The sequence below is a fragment of the Pimephales promelas genome, chromosome 24, assembly GCF_988280905.1.
Source record: "Pimephales promelas chromosome 24, fPimPro1.hap1.1, whole genome shotgun sequence".
NCBI classification, from domain to species: Eukaryota; Metazoa; Chordata; class Actinopteri; order Cypriniformes; family Leuciscidae; genus Pimephales; species Pimephales promelas.
Window position 1 is genome coordinate 528,103 of NC_142792.1, and position 27,205 is coordinate 555,307.

Consider the following 27,205-nt stretch of genomic DNA (forward strand, 5'->3'; position numbering starts at 1 on the left):
ATGCAGAGCTTTTGGATCGAGGGAACCCATGTGCCGCTAACTTCCGAGTCGTCCTACAAAGTGACGTCATCACTTCGGCACTCTATTTCTACTGAAACAGGAAGTTGAGGCGGGACATATTGAACGGCTCCTCCCCCTTTTCAATTAGACAATAGCGCTTAGTTTAGTCAACCGCATAGACTGCGAGTCGTACTTGATGGCACCATGGTAGCGAATCCGAGCGCTGATGATACGTTGAATTCAATAGATTGAAATATTAATTTCATTCTTAAGCAACGTACAGTTGGAAAACTGAGTAAAACTTTTAAGCAACCAAACACACACTATTGCTCCGTGACGCAGCAGTTTTCAGCGGCCGCTTTGGCCAGGTGGTGTTTATAGCAGAGGGGGCGGAGCTTTAGATTCTAAAGAGCATTTGATTGGACAGAAGATGTGATGAGAAGCGGTGATGTCATAAAAATCCCTGATCCATTTTAGCAGAAGTGAGAGACTTGCTTATATCTCCTTGATGCCAATTTTGACATTGTTTTGGAGCACACCAGCTTATTCATAACCTTCAAAGCCTAACATATTCATACTAAAAACATACAAAAAAATTAGGGAGGCCTTTAACGTCTGGATAACAAAACAAAAAAAACATTCACAGAACTATCATAAATAACGTCAGCATAACGTAATACTGAAAGGATTATTATGGGATGTGAAGTGTGTTCAATGGAATATACAGACCTCCTGTTTTCCTCCTTCATCATCATCATCACCATCACTAATATACATTATATCAATTACATTTAATGATCTCAGAACCATCCGCTGGGAGATTTTTCATTCGCTGATTATATAATTCCTAATGTTGCATAATGGACTAATTACTGTCATTGTTCGTAGCAACTAAGAGACATTTTTGTAAGTTCACTGAACTCGCACACACACATAGTGTGTGATGTCGCAATTATAAAGAGTTTAAAAAGTGAAAATGCTGTGAACTACACACACACGTGCCTTGGGTAAATTCTTCTCCGTCAGGTTTTATGTGGGAAACAATCTTCCAGGCTGAAGTGAAGGAAAGTTCGTCTGTATCGCTCTACCGCCTGTGGGTCACAAACACAAACAGGATGACCTCAGATGACCCTCATCTCACTCGTTCACTAGATGTGGTGTGTTTATTCTAGTATGCTTAATAGACAACAGCAGGTTCCCTTAAAGATTCTGATTAACTATACAAGCGTTTCCTCCAGGAGCTGCCGAGATTAGAGTTTGCAATGCGATAATATGTTCAGGCAGATGTCTAGAGGTCTGATGGCGGTTATCAAACGGGTCCTGTGGGCTCTGAGCTTCATGACGCATATTTAGATAATATATAGTGTTCAGCAGCCAAACAATCAGACGGGCTGTGTGCAGGATTTAGCTTTAGCATTAAACACACACAAACGCTCATTTCCATTGACTTTTCTATCCTCTCTTATAAACCTTTTTGCATTTTCACATCATCATCATTAAGACATTTCTTAGTTGTTTATCAACTTGTTTTCCTCATGGAGGACATTTGTTGCCGGCAATTTCCGATTTTGGAAGACTCGAATTTGTAATGTAATGTTGGGAGGCAGAACAGAAGGTGTTATTTACACACCGTCACGTCGATCCAAACTAGTATTTTTTCTTCTGTGAAACATAAAAGATGTTTAGCAGAATGTTTATGTTGCTATTTTCAATAGTCATAGATTCAATACAATAAATGTACAGACTGATTAACAGACAGGTAAACAGACAGATAAACAGACAGATAGACAGACAGACAGATAGACAGACAGACAGTCAGATAGACAGACAGACACACAGACAGATAGACAGACAGACACACAGACAGATAGACAGACAGACACACAGACAGATAGACAGACAGACACACAGACAGATAGACAGACAGACAGTCAGATAGACAGACAGACACACAGACAGATAGACAGACAGACACACAGACAGATAGACAGACAGACACACAGACAGATAGACAGACACACAGACAGATAGACAGACAGTCAGATAGACAGACAGATAGATCCATTGTACCATTGTGTACCATTAAAGGCAATAAACATTAATTTAACAACATTAAATATCACATAAAACCCTAATGTACATAACTGATTAGAAAAAGACTACGCAAACTACGAAGAAACAAGTTATTCCAACAAAAACACATCAAATGCGAAGTGTCACGCAGGGAATTGTGGGAATCTCAATTTACGTTTTTTTTCACTTTAAATTATACAATGGTTGTTCATTTTTACTTTAAAAACTGTAAATTTAATGGTATTTTACAGTAAAATTACATGAACTTTACCATTAGATCGATCACAGTTATTTACCGTATATAGTAAGGGACGGTTAACCAATTAACAGTTTTTCACTGTAGCATTTTTACAGTCTTTTACCGTTAAAATCACAATCTTTTTTTACAGAGATAGATGTGTAAATACTGTGCAAACACACACATTATAATTAAAACATGAACATTTCTGCATGAGTTCATCTCTATTAAGCTAAAGAAGCAGCTACAGTATAATGAGTGTTTAAACTTCTCTCAAATTAACTAAACAGCACAGCAATTATACAAACAAGAACAAGTCATTTAAACACATTCAACTGCTCTCTCTCTCTCTCTCTCTCTACTGTTTGTTGGAGTGTTTTCAGTTTTCTACGACCTCATGAGAAATTAATGAATGGAGAGACACTTGATCTGTATCGAGTGGAAATGCCAGTGTGTGTGTGTAAACATAATCTATCGATACTGTTACGCCCCATACAGCTATTTTTGCCGTTGCGGTAATTTTAGGTTTAATCGTGTTAAATAAGAAACATATGCAATCTTTCAGAGTCCAGCAGGATATTTTCATTTCAGTTAATGTCAAAACTATAAAACCCTATAAAACCATTAACTATAAAAACCCTGGTTCAAAAGTATAATTAGACCAGTGTTGTGTGTGTATCAAACCGAATCGTGACATGAGAGTGTTGTTAAAATATGAGGCACACACACATACCATCAAACACACACTCTTAAGTGTAATTATATCCTATAATGCTCAGCGCTCTCTGTGTGCATGATGGATTATGGCATGACACCATTATTTAGCTAAAAATGATTAATGGTGTATGAGCTCCATAAACACTGGACCTGAGAGACAAGCTCACCGAGAGCGTGTCTGACCCTCACACACACCTCTGAAATAAACACACACCAGCACAGCAACATGAAATATGTGCCGCATTAAAGACTTATTGTTCTCCTAGTGACAGGAGGCGCAGAATTCATTCAGCATTCGTCCAGGAGCGATAAACTCTTCATTATAACTGCAGGCGTCAGTATAAAAGCACTGGCACTAATGGAAAAGCTCAGAAAAACACAGTCCTCAGACGTCTGACATGAGAAAAAAACAATCAATCACTCGTAAAACATCTACTATTACATCACATATTTGCAATTTAAATGTTGCTGATATCAACTAGTTAAACTCTTGAATGAAATATTTTATTTCAGCTTTATTAAGATTAACAGCAATGTTTTTAGTAGTTTTAGTTTACGTAAATAACCCTGCTTGAAACATTCATTAAACATCTTACCTATCCTGACTTTAATGGGTAACTTACGATTAGTTTACGACTTTTTTTTTTTTAAGAATCTGAATTATTTTTACGTTTTGTCTTAGGAACAATCTAAATAAGTATTTTCAGGAATAAAATATATTCGTAAATAAGAGAAAAATTAAATAGTTTTATTCTTAAAGTGTCTCTATCTCCTGCAACAAGTTTACATGCATCTAAGATCCAAAAACACTTTAATTTGCTCATAATAATCACTGCAGCGTCATCTCTTTCCTCTCAGTGTGTGAAACGCTTCGTCTCTCTAAGCTCCGCCTCTCTGAGAGCTGCTCTGCTGTGATTGGTCAGAAAGGCTCATTATCATATCTGACTCTCAGCTCTTGATCACAGTGATACGAACAGTAACGATGGCGTGGGTTTCACCGTAGCGTCTTCTCGACACGAGCCCAACTCTCCCGTCTCAGATACACTACAGTGTTTGAGGGCGGGGCTAAGATTGCTCAGCCAATCAGGACCAGAGGCGGGGATTATGCAAATTAGTTAAAAACCTATGTAGTTTCAGCAGGAAGTGAGAAAGTTTGATCTTTGAAACATTGCAGACCTTTTATATTCACTTTCAGCCATATTGCACACTAGGTAATGCGAAAAAGCATAATAGGGGCACTTTAAGAATGTTTTGTGAATCAGAATCAGGATTAATAAAGGCTCTGTAACCCCTTATGCTTTTTTTTGTTGTTGTTCTAACGGCAGCAATTATGAAAGCGCTTTACTAACGAGCGTATGTCGTCTCAAAGCTGCTGTCCTTCGCTAACAAGTTCCTCTAATAAGATCATTAATTACGTCCTCCAGCAGAATAAATCTGCTGCCTCAACACAGAAACGGCACGTGGGGTGTGAGAGCAGATTACGGGTCAGTGTGAGACTCGAGCCGCACGCGAGACGTGTGTGTTAGACCATAGACCGTAAAAAAAGATGGATGACGCCCCTTCGCTCTTTTCCATTGGAGGGAACTGAAGCCGCCAGTGTCCCGATGTGGCGCTGACAGTCTTTCGAGACCAGACATGCGCAGTCGTGAGCAGGAAGTAAAGCCGCGGAATCAAGGCCCCGCCCTCACTCTCTCAGAACCAATCGCAAGCACACGCCCCGCACTTTTCTTAAGTGGCCTCTGTGTGCTCCGTTCCTCTCCGATGATGTCTGCTGATTGCAGAACCTCGTTAAAATAAGGTAAATACGACTACTAAGCACATAGTCAACATGAAAAAGTCCGTGACTATTTCACACAGAGAACCTGTCAATCACAGCTGTCAATCATGAGCACCGTTTTTATAGCATAACTAAAGACAAACTTATTTTAAAAACAAACACTTGAAATGACCTCAACGTGAACTACAGAAACTACAGTAAATGACAGAAACTATCTTTGGAAAAAGGATGTGAAGTGTAATTTAATTGTTTAGTTGGTCTCACATCCTGAATAACACAGAGAGGGGCGGGGTTTATGACATATACTAGGACCGCCCACTGGGGGGCGATCGAGACGTTTTGGCTTCACTTTTGAGGGCTTGTGTGGCTCGCTTGGTTAGAACGGATGAACACCTCTTAAACGCCAGCGAGATCTATTCTCTATATCCGTGTCAGTGTTTCTGAACTCCTGAAACGCCTCGACTGTAATCTCGAGTCACGTCAAAATATTCCTCATTATAATAATTAATGCACAGAATAAAGGGGCGGGGCCTGGTTGAGTTAGTTAGTAGTGTGTTAAACTGGCGGTTATGGAAAGGGGCGGGACATTTCCAAAAACTCTGAAAGACCTCAAAGCGCTCGACCAATCAGAGCACAGTGTGCTTTCAGAAGGAGGAGCTTGAAGTAAACAGGGGTGCGTTTCCCAAAAGCATCGTTACCCAACTATGGCTGCAACAAGGACATTGAAAAAGGCACAAATACGAGCAAAATAAGGCCTACCACCCAAAAACGGCCCCTTTCGCCTAAGTAAGCAGCTAGCTGAGCTACAGTGCACGAGAAGACACAAGTATTTGTTTTTGTGGTTCAAGATCTGTTTTTCCAGTGTGTGTGTGTGTTTGTGTGTATTTAACTGGGGCTCTGTTTGAATGACACACAATATAAACAATCATGGTTTGCCTAATTGGTCATTAATGAGGATCCCTGATTAGAGGTGATCAATTACAGAACACACAGTTAGCGGCGCACCCGCTCTGATACAAACAGAATTACACTATGAGTAAAACTTACTCAAAACAAAAATGTTAGGTTTTTGGTGTTAAAAAATATATGTATCAAGATACACTGCAAAAAAATATATGTTTTTTCTGTATTTCTGTCTACAAATATCAAACCATTCTCAAATTAAGGTTCATTTACTAGAGAAGCAATGACTGAAGGTTGTTTTTTTTTTTTTTTTTTTGAAAAATGTATAAAAATTAAGTGACTTTATGCTATATTCATCTACGTGTACATATAACTGCAGCTGCAGTCCTGCGAGTGGACATGGAGAATAAATCATGGAGAAAAACACGAGAGATACGAGACACGACTGAGACGCAAACAGAGAATATGAGGAGGCTGAACATCCCGGAGTATATCAGCCAGAAAATAAGATTATGGTAAAGAAAATGCAGAAAATAAAAGTGCAGGAAATATGAGAATATAGTGAATAAAATGTAGAGAATAAAAGAAGACAGTAAATAAAGTGCAGGAAATATGAGAATACAGTAAATAGTGCATAAATGATCAGAATATAGTAAATATATGGCAGAAAATAAGAGAATACAGCAAATAAGGTGCATAAAATATGGGAATATAGTGAATAAAATGCAGAGAATAAAGGTAGACAGTAAATAAAGAGCAGAAAATATGAGAATAAAGTAAATAAATTGCAGAAAATATGAGAATACAGTAAATAAAACGTAATCAATATTAGTGTTTGTAATGTAGTCTGTAGTCTGCATGCAGTGTGTGCGAGTCCCAGAGACTGTAAAAGGATGACGGAGGGAGTGTTTATCCTCACCGCAGTGAACTCACTGTCTCAGCTGGTGTGTGTGTGTGTGTGTGTTCACTGCTGAAGGACTCTTGAGCTTCAGCTTGGCAGTGTGTGTGTCTCATAACTTCACTGACCTTCACTCCATTAACACTCATCTCTGTGTCTGATAAGACCCCGGTCTGCTATCTGGACTCTTTTACCCAAGAGTCTGTAGGACTGTGTGTTTGAGAAAGTGTGAGGTGATACAGAGGACGGGCTTTAAATGGAAACATACAGAAAGAAAGACAAGTGTCACACACACACACACACACACACACACTGATAAGGACACGTCCACTGCACTTACAGTAGGAAACCAGAGAAACACATGTTTGGACCAAGTGTGAGACGTGTGTGTGTAAACAATGTTAGTTATAAGACATGCGTTGTTACCTTTATCCACGTCTGTGGCCACCAGACACTGGACCTGATTGAGAACAGACAAGTGTAGCAAACAGAGGTTAGCGAGGACTCGATTCATGCAGAAAAAAGGCTGCATTTATTTGATCAAAAATCAGTAAAAACAGTGAAATATTATTAGAATTTAAAATATCTGTGAATATAGAGTCAAATGTAATTTATTCCTGTGATCAAAGCTGAATTTATCATCATTACTCCAGTCTTCAGTGTCACATGACCCTTCACAAATCACTCTAATGAGGATCTGATGATCAAGATTCATTTACGATTATTATCAATGTTGAAAACAATTTTTATATTTAAAAAACAAACATAATTGTGAAAACTGTGATGCATTTTATTTATTTGAAGATTAGAAAGTGAATCTTTAGTAACATCATAAATGTCTGTCACAGTTTTAAGAGTCTAAAAACATAAAAAAAAAATATTACTTGAAATCAACATTAACTGAAATAAAACATTTATAGAAAAAAATAATTTGCTTTAATACATCTTCACAATATCCGTCTCAGAAAGTCCCAGAAGAGGAATTCAATATAAAAGTAATTTGCAGTTTATGGCGACATTTAATTATCATTAACGCTTTAATAAGTTGGAGAAATCACTCGCTTACAGTTTAAATTCTTACGGAAGAAGATGAAACTTTGATGATGCAAATAAAGAGCAGAAAATATAAGAATAAAGTAAATAAAGAGCAGAAAATATGAGAATACAGCAAATAAAGAGCAGAAAATATGAGAATACAGAAAATAAATTACAGAAAATAAGAGAATACAGCAAATAAATTACAGAAAATATGAGAATAAAGTAAATAAAGAGCAGAAAATATAAGAATAAAGTAAATAAAGAGCAGAAAATATGAGAATAAAGTAAATAAAGAGCAGAAAATATGAGAATACAGCAAATAAAGAGCAGAAAATATGAGAATACGGCAAATAAATTACAGAAAATATGAGAATAAAACAAATAAATTACAGAAAATATGAGAAAACAGCAAATAAAGTGTAGAAAATTTGGGAATAAAGTAAATAAATTGCAGAAAATATGAGAATACAGTAAATAAAATGCAAATAAATATGAGAATAAAGTAGATAAATTGCAGAAAATATGAGATTAAAGTAAATAAATTGCAGAAAATATGAGAATAAAGTAAACAAATTGCAAAAAATATGAGATTAAAGTAAATAAATTGCAGAAAATATGAGAATAAAGTAAATAAATAGCAAAAAATATGAGATTAAAGTAAATAAAATGCAGAAAATAAGAGAATACAGCAAACAAATTGCAAAAAATATGAGATTAAAGTAAATAAATTGCAGAAAATATGAGAACACAGTAAATAAATTGCAAAACATATGCGAATAAATTATAATAAAATATATATATTGTATATAATAAATATATTATAATTAATATATTTAATTGATCTCATTTATTATAAATTAGATGAAGCAGTGAGATGTTGTGCGCTGTAAACGTGTGCCAGAACTAAACTCACAGAGCGATAACGATGAATACTAATGAGGTCACGTTGAAATATACTTTCTAAAAGGCCCTCGGCTCATCTCTCACACGATATTATATTATAAACAATATTGGGTCTGCGTCGGCGACTCTGTGTTGAACAGATAAAGAGAAACTCTGCTGATAAACGACTGTGAATAATCTCGGTGGGTTCATCTGACACTTCTAGCCTCTTTAAGAGAAGGAATATCTGCTGCAGTATTTTATATTATGGCTCACACACACAATATGATAACAGACACTCCAGCAGCATAATGTGCTTATGAAGTTAAACTACATTCTGGAACTTTTTCTGGAAATATTGACAATGGTTTAATATATTTAAGTGTTTCTTAAGTATTTAAATTAGTTTTGGCATGTCATTCTGTAACTATATTAATGATATTAATTAATAAATTCCTATTTTATGTGATCCTCCATAATAAATACAGTAATTAATCACAATCAGATTTTATTGCTTTGATGCATAAAATCTCAAATTGCAAAAAAAAAAAAACAACAACAAAAAAACCCCAAAAACCTTACTTTAAATACTCTTTTCAAGTACTTACAATGGTTTAATATATTTATTTATTTATTTTTTAATTATTTAAATGTTTTTTTTTTGGCCATGCCATTTTATAAATAAATGAATGATTTCAATAATTGAATTGATAAATTCTGTGGAGGGCTACGAGAGTATTAACTGAGATATAACAATAAATCATGCAGTTTAAAGTCCTTCTGCAGAAATATCACAATCCAGTATTGAAGAGAGTTATGCAGGAGTCGCTCTCGTTCTCTTTATCCACCCTGCAGGGGAAGAGTGACATTAAACAGCTCCTGACTCCACAGTCTCTCTCCACACACACACACACACATACATAGCGTCAGTAGCCGTAAAGGTTTTTATACTGTACAAACTGTGTATTCTCTCCTCTTACACTATCCATCACACACACACACTAACCCTACCCCTAAACCTGCCCATCATACACACACACACACACACACACACTAACCCGGCCCCTTAACATACCCATCACACACATACACATGTGTGTGTGCGTGAGGGAGTATGTGTGTGTGTGTGCACTGACATTTCTCAAAGTTTATTTGTGTTGTGTGTGCGAGTGTGACTGAGTGTGTATATGTATGTGTGTGTGTGTGTGTGTGTGTGTGTACACGCCCGCGAGTGTGTCTTTGATTGTGTATGTGTGTGTGTGTGTGTGTGACTGTGTGTGTGTGTGTGTGTGTGTTTGTGAGTGTGTCTTTGATTGTGTATGTGTGTGTGCGGGTGTGACTGTGTATGTGTGTGCAAGTGTGACTGCGTGTGTATGTGTGTGTGTGTGTACGCACCCGCGAGTGTCTTTTATTGTGTATGTGTGTGTGACTGTTTAAGTATGTGTGTCTTTGATTGTGTATGTGTGTGTGTGTAAGGGGATTTGACTCAAATTTGAACAGTAACAAAAGCATTTTAAATCCAGACTGCTCTGAGATCAGTGACCTGGTGAATCTGCAGAGAGGATTACAGACACACACACACACACACACACACACACACAGAAAGCGAGCGAGAGATAAATGAAGGAGTTGATGCATGTGGGATTGGAGTTCTTCCTGCTGTAGTTGGGTTCGGTTCGTGTGGTTTTGTTCTGTGAGGTCGACCACAAACATCATGAGATACGAGGGAAACCTTATTATATCATTCTTTATACATTATTATTATTATATACTCATAATTATATTGTGTGCCCGTCTCCACTATGAGCTCCTGACACACTGGACTCTGTGAGCAACACTGCATTGGCATTAAACACAAATAAGTTTGAATTGAAGCACTAAAATTATACATTTAAAACTAAAAATTAAACAAACACCTAGAATCTTTTTTCATGTCATTTGCTTCATTCAACGAACGAAATGAACGAAATGACTCGAAAAAAGATTTGTTCGTTTTGATGAACGAGTTCGAACAGGAGAGTCACACAGAACAGAGCAAGGCGAGCATTTGAGCTTATAAAACTTAAACTTTGTTATTTATTTATTAAATGAGCGATCGTTTCGCTTGATAAGACCCTTATTCATCATCTGGAATCGTTTAAAGCCCTTTGAACAGTTTGCACTGAAACTGTCTTTTGGACCTTGGACCGTTTGGACCCCATTGAAGTCCATTATATGGAGAAAATCCTGGAATATTTTCATCAAAAACCTTAATTTCTTTTCAACTGAAGAAAGAAAGACATGGACATCTTGGATGACATGGGGGTGAGGAAATTATCAGCAAAAGTTTTTTTTAAAGTGAACGACTCCTTTAACTTACTAATAAATTCTGAACTGTCAATCAGAGACAGAAGGACTGAAGGGGAATGTGTGCGAGACAGGTTTGATCTACAGTTTTGATCAATTTAGAGGATTTTATGATCAGTGTCTTGATGCATTCTTAGTTTAGTGAAAACGAGTCTCCCGTGTGTCTTAAATAATTCACATACAGTCAAACCAAAAATTATTCAGATTTATGATATTTCATAATCTAGTGTGATCAGGACACTATAGTTCACTTCTGTGAGTGAGGAGAGCAAAATAAAGTAAACTGACATATTACAGCCAGATATTCTTCATACAGCGACTACCAGTCAAAAATATGGCACCAAATATTCTTCCTCCACTTTGAGCTGATGATGTTTTCTGTAATCGCTAATGCTCCTTTTACACACACACTGAACAACATGAAGCATTGCTTGGTCACTGGTTGAGCTAAACTGCTATTATCTAATTGTGGAGTTCAATTTAACAGCTGACAGATACTCAACATAATTCATGTGTGAGAGTCCAACAGAAGGACGGACAAAACCAGTCCAATATCAAACACTGAGGTCATGAACTATAGCGAATAAACCGATGATGTGAGAAATGTCTGAATACATTTCGGTTTGACTGTATGTAACACTGTTTTCCTCTTAAGGCAGTGTAGTGCAGTAGACGGGGCATCTCTCTCTCCCTCTCTCTCTCTCTCTCTCAGATTCAAGTACACAATGCAGTGTGTAAGAAGTGTGTGTGTGTCTGTGTAAAGCATTGACTGCGATTGACTGCGGCTCAGGCTTTTAGAGCGGCTCGTCTGAGAGCCATAATTGAGGTGATGTTGTTTAAAAAGCTCTCAGGAGCCGAGAGAGAGAGAGAGAGAGAGAGAGAGAGAGAGAGAGAGAGAGAGGACGATGGCACAGATGATCAGAAGAGACGGATGTAAGCGTGTGCATTAACAAGCAATTCACAATTCCTGACCACACGGCTCTCGATGAGCGAACACTGAACGAAGACGCATGTGTTTTTCAGTCAGATCTCTTGTGTTTGTAGTTTGTTTAATCTCGATTCAAACTCATGAATCATTCCTAAATCACAGTGATTCGGCTCTAAGTACGATCACACTGATTCAGATCTGTGTTCTGGTCCAGTGAGTCGTCATGTTCAGTGTGAAACAGTCTTTTCAACCACAGTATCATTATTTCTGTGTTATAATAATTATACATATCACAGAAATACTGCCATACAAGTTTATAGTTGGAATATAAACACTGATGTCTACAGTAGTGATCAAAATAGAGCGATAGTAACTTGACGCTTCAAGTAAAGATTGTATCCATTACTTCGTTATACCAAGAGACTGTTAAAAATGTGTCATTGAATCATTCAAGAGATTCGTTTAAAAAGTCTCATTCATACAGTTATGAAACAATTGAAATCATTATGAGTGAGTCATTGAATCATTGATTGGAAAATTCGTTTGAAAATCACTGATTCATCTAGAAATGAAACAAGAGGAATCTTCACAAGTGAGTCTTCGAATAATTAATACATTCATTAAATCGTTCATTCAAGAGATTAATTGATTTATCTGGTAATGAAACAAGTGAAGCCTTTATGAGTGAGTCATTGAATCGTTCATTCAAGAGATTCATTGATTTATCTGGTAATGAAATAAGTGAAGCCTTAATGAGTGAGCCAATGAATCGTTCATTCAAGAGATTCATTGATTCATTATGAAACAAGTAAAGTGTTCCTGTTGGATTCTAATGCCAAGAAACGATTTTGGCATATATATATATATATATGAAGAGTTCAGATGCAAAAGCCTCTAAGTGCCATTTGAAGTTTTGTTCTAGAATGATCGTTTTTATCAAGCTTGTATTTTTAAGTTCAGTAATTTCACTTAAATGGCAATGATTATTATCTATTAATTGTCATTTAAGTGAAATTACTGAACCTAAAAATACAAGCTTGATAAAAATGGTCATTTTAGAAGAAAATTTCAAATGGCATTTAGAGGCTTTTGCATCTGAACTCTTCATATATATATATATAATATATATATATATATTATACTGTATACGGTTATGCAAACTTTGTTAATATATAGTCTAAAGGTTCAATGAACTGTTTCACCTCAAAAAATTAATTTCAGACTATTATTTCATTGGCTTAACAGTATTGAAGTACCATAACAACATATATTTCATTATATTACTGTAGTTTACCAGATTTGCGCAGCAGGAGTAGAGATGGGGTTTGATGGACGGGAATGCTGGTAATCTTCCAGGTGTGTCTGTTAACACAGGGTTAAGCTTTGATTAAAGGGTGAGAGATTGTAGAAACAGCTTTAGCTTCAGTGTCCCACACACTCACACTCACACACACTCACACACACACACACACACACTAATTTCCCTTTAGCTCACAAACCTGATGCTTAATGTCCCTGCTCTGAATTACAGATCTGTGCTGCAATTAAGATCCGTGAATCACCAGCGCTTCATTACTGCATGACCTCAGACGAGTTCACTTCTCAAACTCACACACACACACAAGTGTCTGCACTGTGATTGGCTCCCGTTGAGACCCGCTCTGCTCTCTGATTAGCCTGTCTCACACAGACACGAATAATTTTGCTTCCCAATGCCTGAAACTTGGAGGACGGATGAGCGCTCTCCTCTACACCGGAACAAAGATGCTTGTCAGAAATATGCTGTGTGTGTGTGTGTGTGTGTGTGTGTGTGTGACACGCGATTTGGAAAAGGACAAAATCAGTTTTCTGCTGCGTTGCATGAACAAATAGTCAAGTCACCTGATCAGACGTTTCTCATAATTGCCTTCAAAAACAATAATGCAGTGACATCAAGACAAACCTTTGCGTTTCTTCAGAAAAAGCTTTATGATCATCAAAAAAATTTATTAAGTGTAACTTTATATAATTTTTTTATATATCAACACACATTAAAAACAAAAATGCATTTTACTGTGAAATATCTAACAGATAAAGCACCAGTTTTAATTTAGTATTATTTTTATACTGTTCCTCTTTAATTAGTCAGTTATTGGATGACTTGTCGACTTGTTATGACTTAAATTAATACATAGTTAAAGGAGTAGTTCACTTTTAATAAAACTTTTGCTGATAATTTACTCACCCCCGTGTCATCCAAGATGTCCATGTCTTTCTTTCTTCAGTTGAAAAGAAATGAAGGTTTTTGATGAAAACATTCCAGGATTTTCTCCATATAATGGACTTCAATGGGAACCAAACGGTTTAAGTTTTATAAGCTGAAATGCTCTGCTTGCTCTATTCTGTGATGCACGTTCGTGACTCTCCTGTTCGAACTCGTTCATCAAAATGAACGAATCTTTTTCTGAGTCAACTCTTTTGTTTCGTTCGTTGAACGAACCAAATGACTCGGAAAAAGTTCGAACGGGAGAGTCACGAACGCGCATCACAGAACAGAGCAAGGCGAGCATTTGAGCTTATAAAACTTAAACTTTGTTATTTATTTATTAAATGAGCGATCGTTTCGCTTGATAAGACCCTTATTCATCGTCTGGAATCGTTTAAAGCCCTTTGAACAGTTTGCACTGAAACTGTCTTTTGGACCTTGGACCGTTTGGACCCCATTGAAGTCCATTATATGGAGAAAATCCTGGAATATTTTCATCAAAAACCTTAATTTCTTTTCAACTGAAGAAAGAAAGACATGGACATCTTGGATGACATGGGGGTGAGTAAATTATCAGCAAAAGTTGTTTTCAAAAGTGAACTACTCCTTTAACTAATTCTATTTTTCTATGTACATTTCTGAAATGCACTTTCTGTAAAGCTGCTTTGAAACGATATGTATTGTGAAAAGTGCTTTACAAATAAATTTGAACTGAATTGACTTGTGACCAATTCCAAAATAAAAATATAGGTAAAATGAACTACTTCTATTGATATTGATATTCTACTGCCAACATCGACTGGATGAAATCTGTTATGCTTCTAGCATTCGACCAACATGAATTGCTTGTGACGTATTTCTACTTGTTGACATTCAGGTCCACTGTGGTTGTCTTTCTTGTAATAGATGCACCGATCGGCTGAACAGCTCACCAGCGTCTGGACAAAACTATCATAAGTCGCTCCCCTGAGATGTGGAGCGTGACCTTTAACCCGAGACGACAGTGTCGAGTAATTAAAGAGGAGTCATAAATCTGGACGTATGCGCAGTTAATTAAGAAGGAGGTCATTCACGGCTTCACTGCTGTGTGAGGCTGAATCTGAACATTAAGACACACACGTCTGGAGATTCGACCCGACTCACTGAAGTGTTTTTACTCTCCACTGTCGACGCGCTTTAATTAACCAGTGAACTTTCCCTGAGACAACACACACTAACGAGTTCTGGTCTGTCAGCTTAAATAAGAGTTTAAATCAGCTTCTGTTTCTGTGCGCAGAGTTTGGTGTTGCTCTTAAGGTGATGATACACTTGGCAACTTTCTGGGCAGTGTTGGCATTACCGGGGAACGAGAATACACACACACACACACACACACAGAGACTGCCAGAAGTGTGAGATGAATAACTCTCGCTCCATCTTTCTATCACTTCATCTAATTACTCATCTGAGTTGCCCTCTCTGAGGAGCTTCTGGACGCACTGAGTGGACATTAACTCACTCCATTTGTTACGTGGCAGGGTCTTATACACACACACACACACACACACACACACACACTTTTACATATAGACACACACACACACACACACTTTTACATATACACACGCACACACACACACACACACACATACTTAGTGTAAGTTTCATACACAAACTACACTGGGAGCGAGCCGTCAGCGCACGGTGGACACACACACACACACACACCCCGTAATAATCAACAAACACAGGCACACAGAACCGGACAAGTATCAAAACACATGAAGTAAAAGATGAGCTCATAATAATCAAACACAACAGCGTGAATAAAAGCAGGGTATGTGGGTAATACACATTATTTATGGCTGCCGCGGTGCATTGTGGGAAACTGAAGACATCACAGTATTATTATCTCACAAACAACAGCAAGAAACTCAAAAATAAGAGAAATTATGAATGAGAAATTCATTCAATTCACTCACAGGTGTGTGTGTCTGTGTGTGTGTGTGTAACACTAATGTAATGCGCTCACAGGTGTGTGTGTGTGTGTGTGTCTAACACTAATGTAATGCGCTCACAGGTGTGTGTGTGTCTAACACTAATGTAATGCGCTCACAGGTGTGTGTGTGTTTGCTGAGTAATTTACAACGGCTTTGAACGCGGATCAACCAATCAGAATCAAGGACCGTAACTATCCGTTTTATAAACAGTTGATAATTACTGTGTGTTTGTGCACTGGGAAAAATATATTTTATAAGTTTATTACTGGAGTGTGTTTTACAAGAAAATACTATTCGAGGCTTTCCTTGAAATAACACGTTTAGGTAAACGAATTGAATGTATTTGACCAAAATCAGTTTCCGTTCAAGAACGAACACGTCACAATATTCCTCATTATAATAATTATCACAGAATAAAGGGGCGGGGCCTGGTTGAGTTAGTTAGTAGTGTGTTAAACCAAGGTAAGGTAACAACTGCTCCAGCCGACCAATCAGAGCGCAGTGTGCTTCCAGAAGGAGGAGCTTCATAGAGACAGGAAGTAAACAGAGCGTTACTGACAGACTGGGAAGAGAGGAGCCGCAACAATGGAGAATATGAGGAGAATAATCAACATTCAAGCAGGAGAACCTGGGAAAATTTATTTCACTTAACATTTCCTTTATTTCAAGGAACAAACTTGTTTTTAAGGTTTTGGGCTTAGTTAACTATAATAAATGTGTCAGTGAGGCTCCAGGGTCCCACAAACCCAGCGGTCGTCCCTCATTATCCCGGTCACTCCTGAAAAACAACCTCATTCGGCTCTGAAATCAACATTCTGCTCAATTAACATGTTCAGATGGATCTGGGGAGCTGTGTGTGTGTGTGTGTGTGTGTGTGTCCCTGATGCACACGAGCAGCTTCACTTTGGCAGAAACAATGGCAACACTAATGGAACATGAGAGGCCTGAAACAATGAGCATTTACACACATACTGTGTGTGTGTGTGTGTGTGTGGTCTCCTGATAAACACCTCCGAGTGCTCATGCTTCTAAAGCAGCGGCTTAAGACGTTCAAACAAACACACACGCACACACACACACACACGTTTACTTAGCTAAATGGGGACTCTCTGTAGACTTTAAGGTTTTTATACTGTTTCTCTCCTCTTACACTAAACCTACCATCACACACACACTAACCCTAAACCTACCCATCACACACACACACACACTAACCCGACTCCTAAACCTACCCATCACACAAAACTCTCTGTGTTTTTGTACATCTTCAAATAAACTCATTCTGTATGATTTAAAAGCTTGTTTCCTCACTTTAGAGTCCCCGTGAGTGTGTGTGTGTGTGTGTGTGCATTCAGGTTTAAGTCCCCACCGGGATAGAAAAACATGTACACACACACACACTTACTCACTCACACGCACACACACACAAAGAGCAATGTTTGCGTGCAGTACTGCGGGTGTTTCATCTGTCATATCTAAATGCATTTAAATACGAGACTTTAAGTCCATGAAAAACGAGCAGAGCTCAGCAGAAGGGCGAACACAAGCCGCCGTGTGTGTGTGTGTGTGAAAGAGAGATTAATGTTACGAGACCACAGTATGACTTAAGTCTTCTAGCTGTCTTACTTCATGATAAACACCTACACACACTACCGGCCAAGAGACTGGAATAATTATGATTTTTTAATGGTTTAAAAGTCGTCTCTTCTGCTCACCACAGCATTTATGAGCAAAATACTGTGAAAACAGTGAAATATGATTCCAATGTATGTGAATATACAGTAACGTGTGATTTATTACTGTGATCAAAGCTGAATTTATCATCATTACTCCAGTCTTCAGTGTCACATGACCCTTCACAAATCACTCTAATAGGAGGATCTGATGATCAACACACAGTTATGATTATTATCAATGTCATATTTTTATGGAAACCGTGATAATTAAAAAAAATTGAGGTAAGTAGGATTTTCCTTAATGAAATTAATACTGTTATTCAGCAATGACACATTAAATAGATCAAAAGTGACAGTATATAATGCTACAAAAGATTTATGTTTAAAATAAATGATTTTTTTTACTTTCTACTCATCAAAGATGAAAAAATGCATCCCACAAAAAAATCAAAATAATCGAATCCAAAATAAAAGTTTGAGTTATAATATATGTGTGTGTAATTATGTTGTATATATAAAAACACACACACGTGCATATATACAGTATATATATAAGAAATATTTGCATGTATATAATGTATATATATATAGAAATAGAAATATTTTATATATAAATAACACATTTTTCTTAAACATATACATGCAGGTGTGTGTGTATTTAGCAATACAAAATAATTACACCCACATATATTATGTAAACACAAACTTTTATTTTGGATGTGTTTATTTACAATCAATACACAGATTTGATCTTCTGCTATATAATTAAACAACATTTAGAAGTGTGTCTGAACTTGTTACTCACAAACACTTAACATCGCTCTTTCTCGATCCTTGTTTCCATGTTCATCCAGTGGGATTGTGGGTCAGAGACAGCTGGAGGCCTGTGTCACGAGGAAACACACACGTTATCACACACACATCACTCAACACCTAACAAAGGGACACATCGCTGGAGGTTATGAAGAACAGAATCACTTGACAAGAGGAAAGTAGAGCAATGTCACGCCTCCCTGTTTATTCACTGTCAACATGCGCTTCTCTCACGATATAAAGCCATGAACACACACACACACACACACACACACACACACACACACAGTGAGAGGAAGAAGAGGAGCTGCTGTTTCCTCTGAGAGAGACGTTCACCATGATCTACAGTCGTTTTTTATGAATATTGAATACTAACATTGGTTTGTTGAAACAGCGACTCCTCTTGTGTTTGGGAGCAACTTTTTGCCCTAAAGGATTGTGGGAGTTTCGTTCAGCGGCACAGAATGATGCAATACACACTCAAGACTACATGAATCTGAATAGCGTCTCGGTAGCTCATGGAGAAAGTGGCAGAAACATTTTGGTTAGACTTTACATATCCAGGAGTCTTTATTACACTAACTCTACATTTAAGTGCTGAATAACATTAAGTGAGGACATTTATGGGTTAGGGTTTGGTTTAGTTGCATGTAGCTGTGCATAATTTACTGTCATTACTGTTGCAACAATGACACTGTAAAATAAAGTGTTACCTTAATTTTTTATGTAATATACTGTATGTTATAATGCCTTATAGCTTGTTACATCTGAAATAATATGCATAATTATTACAATAAAATACTTTTATAATGCATTTTTTGATCATTTTGACATGTGTAAAGCAATATTTCATGTTGTAAAAATGACACGCTTTCCCTTTTTATAACAATTCAGTGTGAAAAATGTTGTAAGAAACAACTCATCCTGAGAAATACACATTCATGCGGAGACACGTGTGTTAATGTTATACAGTCCGAGTGGGGATTTCACAGCAGTGTGTTTGACTCTCGGTGAACGTGTGTGTATTGATGCTGTCTCTCTCGGTCGATCGATGGCTGTCCTTGTAACAGTGTCTGGGTTTTCACTAGAGGTCTCTTTCCCTGATCGTCACCCTTATCATGAACTGCATTTCCCATAACCCTTTGCCTGAGTCTGACTCACACTGATCATTGCACACAGTCGTTCCCACTCACATTGTTTGCACCTGTCTGTTTCTGTGTTAGTTGTCGAGTCTTGTGTGTTTCTTGTTTTTGGACTGTGTGTTATGGATGTTGACCCTTTGCTGGCTGACGATGATTATGGATTAAATAAACACTGCATTTGGATCTTACCTTTTGTATGCCTTCAGTGACAGGCCTTTAATCCAGCGCAGTGTTTCCTGACACTAAAAGCAGCACTTGAACACTTCACACACACACCGAGACCCAGGAGACACACTGATGGGCCGCGAGGATTGACCACAGGTTTACACGCCGACTCCCGGGGGTCCGTTCACACTGAGAGAGAGACATTAGGAGGACACTTAACGACCCTGAAACACACACACACACACACACACACACACACTAAGAGAGACATTAGGAAGACACTTAAAGACCCTGAAACACACATACACACACGAGAGCTGTGAATATTCATAATATAAACCACAAATCAAGTTTTGGATCTGTAATTTTTTAAAAATATTTTTAAAAGAAGTCTCTTCTGCTCATCAAGGCTGACTTTATTTGATAAAAAAAAAAACATTAATTTTGTTTAATTTTATAACAAATTAAAATGCCTGTTTTTCTATTTGAGTATATATATATATATATAATCATAAATGTTTCTTGATCATCAGATCCTCATATTAGAGTGATTTGTGAAGGGTCATGTGACACTGAAGACTGGAGTAATGGTGATAAATTCAGGAATAAATTACACTTTACAGTATATTCACACAGAGAACAGATATATAAATTGTAATAATATTTCACTGTTTTTACAGCATTTTTCTGTATTTTTAATGAAATAAATGCAGCCTTGGTGAGCAGAAGAGACTAACATACTCTCACATCCCAACATTATTAGAACGATCTAGAAAGATACAAATGATAAGTCTGGTAACAGTGATGCTTGACTTATAACTGCATCAGTACGGTTAGTCCCCTCTCAGTGGTGTGTGTGTGTGTGTGTGTGTGTGTGTCCTGGTCCCCGAGCCCCAGTGAGAGTGACAGGCGCTGATGGACAGTTCGTTTAAACTGAGACAATCACACAATCACTCCCGTCTCCCCTTCCCTCGCTCCATACGGCTCTCTCCTCGCGACACACACAAAGCTATCGCTGCGCGCTGATTGCATGTGTGTATTGTGTGCGGTTCCTTTGCTAAATAAGAGGAATGGAGGCTCTTCTAATAGTAGCTGTCAATTAAACCCCCTCCTGATTGGATTGTGCCGCTATAGACGTGTGTATATATATATATTCGGAGTGGACGCCGATATCTTGCTCTAAATTGGCATGTGAACTAATGCAGAAGATGCTAATTAAACACAGAGATCAAACTAACTCCTGATCAAACTCTCCAGCTCGTACTGCCCTCTCTCATTAAGCAGCACAGCAGTGTTAGAGAGAGACGGATGCTGAGAGACATTATGGGATGTTGCATCGCTTGGCTGGTTGCATTGTGTGTGTGTGTGTGTGTGTGTGTGTGTGTGTGTGTGTGTGTGTGTGTGTGTGTGTGTGTGTGTGTGTGTGAACGTGTGTTTGACACACTGTGAGGGACTGTGCTACTGGAATTATCAACCAAATTCAACAAATTATTCAACCAAAGCTCAAACTACACACACACACACACACATGAATGGAGCCTCTGGTTACTAAAACACACACCGCAAGAGTTTCCCCAGTAGATGTCAGTGTAATCTTCACATCCTCAAACACTGCAATCGAACACATTGATGCTTGAAAACCCTCAAACACACACACACACTCTGTCTTTCTCATACACACCCACACACACTCTCTCTCTCTTTCTCACACACACACACTCTCTCTTTCTCTTTCTCACACACACACACTCTCTCTCTCTCACACACACACTTTCTCTCTCTCTCTCACACACACACACACACACACACTTTCTCGGTTGTACTACGGTAATTCTATCGTCCTTTGAAACACGCCATTAACATATTTAAATACTGCAAGGTACTTCAAAGAATTGCATTATTTCCAAAATCATCCCCATTATGTTAAACGGCTGCATATGGTAATAATACCGTGGTACTTCATGTAGGAACACAATCAAAACATCATCAGTATTATCCGAGAGCCGCTTTGATCTCTCGGAGTTAATCGACGGGCAAAAGGTTACAGGTTAGTCGCCAGTGCTTCAGTGAATCACACCAGTGCCAAAGTGACCACGGTTACTTAAAGGAGTCGTTCACTTTTAGAAAAACTTTTGCTGATGATTTACTCGCCCCCATGTCATCCAAGATGTCCATGTCTTTCTTTCTTCAGTCGAAAAGAAATGAAGGATTTTGATGAAAACATTCCAGGATTTTCTCCATATAATGGACTTCAATGGGAACCAAACGGTTCAAAGTCCAGAAGACAGTTTCAGTGCAAACTGTTCAAAGGGCTTTAAACGATTCCAGATGATGAATAAGGGTCTTATCAAGCGAAACGATCGCTCATTTAATAAATAAATAACAAAGTTTAAGTTTTATAAGCTCAAATGCTCGCCTTGCTCTGTTCTGTGATGCGCGTTAGTGACTCTCCTGTTCGATCAACTCGATCATCAAAATGAAAGAATCTTTTCCAGAGTCATTTCATTCATTTCGTTCGTTGAATGAACCAAATGACTCGAAAAAAGAACTTGTTTGGAATCGTTTAAAGCCCTTTGAAGAGTTTGCACTGAAAGTGTCTTTTGGACCTTGAACCGTTTGGTCCCCATTGAAGTCCATTATATGGAGAAAATCCTGGAATGTTTTCATCAAAAACCTTCATTTCTTTTCGACTGAAGAAAGAAAGACATGGACATCTTGGATGACATGGGGGCGAGTAAATTATCAGCAAAAGTTGTTTTAAAGTGAACTTTAAGTAACATAAAGCAAGTCATCATTATAATCATCATGGATAGTCTGTAAATATATCTCATATGTCTCGGCTAATATGGAATGTTCTCAGAATATTATGGCGAGGTTCTCGCAAAGTTATGAATAAACATTCCTCCAGTAACATAAACAGAACAGTAATTCTGAGTTATCTGCTCTTTAATAATGTCACTAAACAAAAACGTTATTTATATGTTGCGTTGTGTTCATCTAACATTTTCTTAATGTTATCCTACTGGATTCAGAACGTTCAGAGAACATTAAAAAAGTAACGTTTGGAAACTCATTAAATTCCCTTAAAGGGCCAGTGCACCCAAAAATTAAAACTCAAAACTCATCCTTAAGATGTGACGATATATAAACAATACAAACTAGGAGGTTATCGCTAGGATGTTGCTATGTGATTTATATTCTGGGTGTTTGTTTACTGATCCTTATCTTTTAATTATATCGGAAATATCACACTGGTATATGATAATGTATGTAATTTGGACATAGTAACGGTACTCTCATATGCAATGGATATGATATTTTCTGAAGAAGGCTACGTCAATAACATAATGAGTAACCAATATCACGTACGATGTATATCAAATAATCATACTTTATTTTTGGACATGTAGCAAACAAGTTTTTGCACGTGCATCATAATGGTGACACTGTGATTATTTATTTGACCACGGTTCACTTTCTATATTTTTTCGCTAAAGGGTTTTGCGGTTAACTGTGACGCGCAAAAACAGCTCAAATCCCGTTTAATCCTCAATCGATCCATCGGTAGCTCAATCACACGACGCGATGCACCCAAACACATGCATCTATTTCTCCACGAGATTGAGTATAAAACCCCGAGCCTGATGCATCATAACGCATTTCTCGTAAACACAGCACGAGAAGATATTGTGTTGATGATGTGAGAATGATGCTGTAAAGGTCTCCTCCCCTCCCCTCCTGCTCTCCTACTCCTCATTTCCACTCCTCACTTCGCGATCACTCACGAGCAGATCTCCGAGGTCCAGCATCATGTCCTCAGACGTCCAGCTGCGCGAGCGAGCGGACCCGGAGAGCAACAGCAGCGACTGAGATCAGGTAGGAACAACTCTGCGTGTTATCCACTAAACATTCCCACAGATTTGCTTCATAACACCAGAGCCGAAGCACGCATAAGCAAACAGACGAACGCGCACGTGCAATAAACACAAGGCGGACAAAAACCCGCTCAGAAAAAAAAAGATTTTTGTAAAAATGTTTTGCTGAAGCTGAAATCGATTGGAAACGAGGATCATTGTGGATTGAGATGCTGAACTTGACGTTTCACGCGCTTTTAATTTCATAACTCACTCAAGCATGCAAGAAACTTAAAGACTTCATTGAGCAGGGTTCATTTACACCGCGCAATCAGAGGAAAGCGGAGCTGGAAAACGCGCCAACTGAAGTCAACCAAAGCGGGATTTACGCACAAACCAATTTGAATTGTTCTGGACATTTTTGGCTAGAGCATTAACTTATCCGACCGAACAAATCAGGTTTAAAAGAAACGCATTTGGCGTTTGAGTTGCGCGTAAAAGCGTCTGCGCACTGAACTCCAGACACACTGGATGGACTAATTATGTAACCATTTCCACATCTATTTAGTCTGATGGACGTTCTGCATCTGCATTAAATAATGCAAAAGCGTCAGCACAGGTCGGATACTAGGCTATATAATAAAGTGTTTTTATGTTTCCTGACGCGAAAGTGTGTCTCCATCTGATTTGATGGACGGGATTTGCTCTCTTGTTCACGGTTGTATTAGTGACACATCACGATCACAGACCTCTAACAAAAACAACTCGATCAAACTCGTATATTTGTCTCCTGCTCAACAGAAATGTGCAAATCACTGTGCGCAATGGGTGCTGGATGGAGGATTTACCCAATGCGCGTTTAATAGTTTTTTTTTAATTATCCGAGTACAGTTCAGTGTATTATTTGACTGTTTAGTTTAAGTTTGATTAGAGTTTAAAGTGATTAAAAAAATTGAAAATGAGCCAATCACGCTCCTTTATCAGGCACTAATGTTTGGGTAGGTCACTGTTATTAAATCAATGACAAGTGCTGGTAGTTTCCATGTAAAATCCCTGATGAAACTGGTTTATTTCCTCCGTTGCTCTCTTTATGGATCAGAACTCGCACGCGCGGGATTGATCAGATCGCTGTTCTCATCGATAATCAAAGCGCGTGCACGTGACACGGGCTCAATCTGCTATTTGAAACCTTTAGCAAATACTTCACAGAGGGAAAAGTAGAGATTGACTGCTCATTACTCAGGCTATTGATTCCAATTGTGTTCATCCGATGATTATTGTACAGCTCACGAGCAGCGCATCGATTATCAGTGGATTGGCACTGATGGATTGCTTGCGCTTTTGTTTGGTTTCGTGAAATGAGGGAACATGACGCGAAATAGAAAATTTCAATCGTCTCGTTCGCACTTTACACGAGGCTTTACTGACAGTGAACAGGTTTCGTGAGATGCTGTTTAACTGATGACCGTCTTTCGGTCTTTTTGGGTGCGCGTTACATGCAGACGGGAGCGCGCTTTGCATTTCCCGGGACGCGCAAAGGTTCACAAGAAAATGATTTTTTTTACTGCTACAATAAAAAACTGTTAAATGCTCAAATGTTATATATCATTTCATTGCAATACAGTTAAAAGGTTTTTATTGGTGCGGTCAATCAATATTGTAATACTTACACATCTAATCACCAAAAATCATATAGAAACGACAATAAAAACGATTAATTGGTCAAATATTATGTAGGTTTCTATGTCATTTCAATCTAACATACAGTTTAAAGGTTTTTATTAGTGTGGTCAATCGATTTTGTAATACTTTTGCAAAAATTAAGTTGAAATTTAATGGCATCTTTTTACAAATGAAGGCCGATATCATCGAAACCAATTCTGATTACATCTCATATTATGTCTTTAACATTTAATAGGCTTTTGAAAGTGTAAAAACGTTTAATTTGAGTGAACTTTTAAACAATCTTCACATAAACCCATTGTAATAAATGTCACATTTAGCTGTGCGTTTAATATATCAGGGCTCTCAACGTTATTTTTTCTATTGGCTCAGTCAGACCGGTTGATTTTTACCCGCCTTGCTATAAAATGCACAAATAAAGTAGATTGTTTTCATTGTTTTTGACCCATGTAACCCTGTAAATAGTGCTTTAAGATTTTCAGGTTGCTCTAAAAGGTACAGAAATTAAATAAAGTTATCAAACACTTCAGTTTTCAATGCATAAATGATAAATTGAATATAGATTAATCCTTATTAAAGCTACAAAAGTTATTCAGTCCAGAGCAGCGAGTGATTTTCTGTCTTTGGTTGTTTAACATTAATGATAGACAGCAGGTTTATTAGGGCGCTGTCACTTTAAGACCTGAAGAGGATTGTTCATTTATTATTGTTTAACTCATTTAAGTCTCTACTTAAGAGGATACATAACGGGAATGATGGTTTAAAAGCGCTTGAATGAATGATAGTGTGATCATATACTGTACAAATGCAGCAGTAATTATTTTAACAGTTAATTTTCAACATACATACTATTTATATATATATTTTTAAATAAATTATGCACAACAAACTTCCATATTCTGTAAAAAAAATATTGAGACATTTTACTCTCGATACCATCAAAGATGAGCAAAACGACGTCCATCGCATATGCAGATCTTCTTTTCTCACCAACATTATAAATATTTAAAACAAATAAAATGGCAACGATAAAATTGATTACCGTAGAAGTCCACAGATGTCGCCGTTTGTTCATGTGACCTTCGTCATAAAGCCTAACAGCAATACTTTACCATCAGATATAGATATCTTTACAAGAAAAACAAATCACTGTCATTATAATTCATGGAGAAAGGGCATATACGGGTAACAATTCTCTCACATTTATTTTTTAATTTTTTATTTAACAAAATAATTTCCGTGTAGCATCTTACTAACACTCTTAAAGGGCACATTAAATCAAAATGTGAGGTTTGTGACCTTTAGTCCATGTCTGAATCTCTGAGCTCATCTGCATGCTGCTATCCTGCTAAAAGTTGTCTTCTTAATTTACTTTCAGCATTTAAATGTTCAAACTAGTTTCAAACTGACCTAGAATATCGATGACTCATGTTGTCTGCAGTTTTCTTCGCCCAATCAAACGCTCTGTAGAATGAGAATGCCCCGCCCCCTGAGGTCACCTGACACAAGTGTTCCGACACAGATTAACAGGGTTACCTGATCACATGATCACTCACACCACATTCAGAGAGTATACGGCGAGACGCTCCTTCATGCAACTGAATAAACAATAAAATAGACAGCAAACATTTGTATATTAGCAACAGAACGACAAATGGAATATAGCAATATCGCATGATACTAAAAATGGCAAGATAGGAAAATAATGACACTTTTTTAAAAATATGATTAAAAACTTTATTTCAGCATTTTATGTGCTATCATCTATTTTAGTATTAAAAAATGATATAAATTTTAATATAAAATATCATGTAATTATATTTGATAGATTATATATAAATAAAAGTA

General features: G+C 37.5%; 1 protein-coding gene and 1 long non-coding RNA gene across 3 annotated transcripts in view; one reads left to right on the plus strand and one right to left on the minus strand.

Moving 5' to 3' along the window:
* Positions 1-643: 643 nt before the first annotated feature.
* LOC120471066 (uncharacterized) lies at positions 644-27,129 on the minus strand. Of its 2 annotated transcripts, XR_016149705.1 has the most exons (6): positions 26,768-27,129; positions 19,845-20,009; positions 18,506-18,584; positions 13,095-13,162; positions 7,033-7,066; positions 711-1,091 (listed from the first exon to the last, which is right to left on the minus strand). It is a non-coding gene; the product is annotated as an uncharacterized LOC120471066 (long non-coding RNA). The 2 variants fall into 2 exon arrangements; XR_005620745.2 differs by lacking the exon at positions 26,768-27,129 and having other exon boundaries at positions 644-1,091; positions 19,845-21,243.
* Positions 23,451-27,205, plus strand: part of chrm2a (cholinergic receptor, muscarinic 2a) — a 95,086-nt gene continuing 91,331 nt past the window's right edge. Inside the window, exon 1 of the mRNA XM_039660782.2 lies at positions 23,451-23,696. The gene's annotated coding sequence lies outside the window, so the exon portion shown is untranslated. The remainder of the gene's footprint in view (positions 23,697-27,205) is intronic.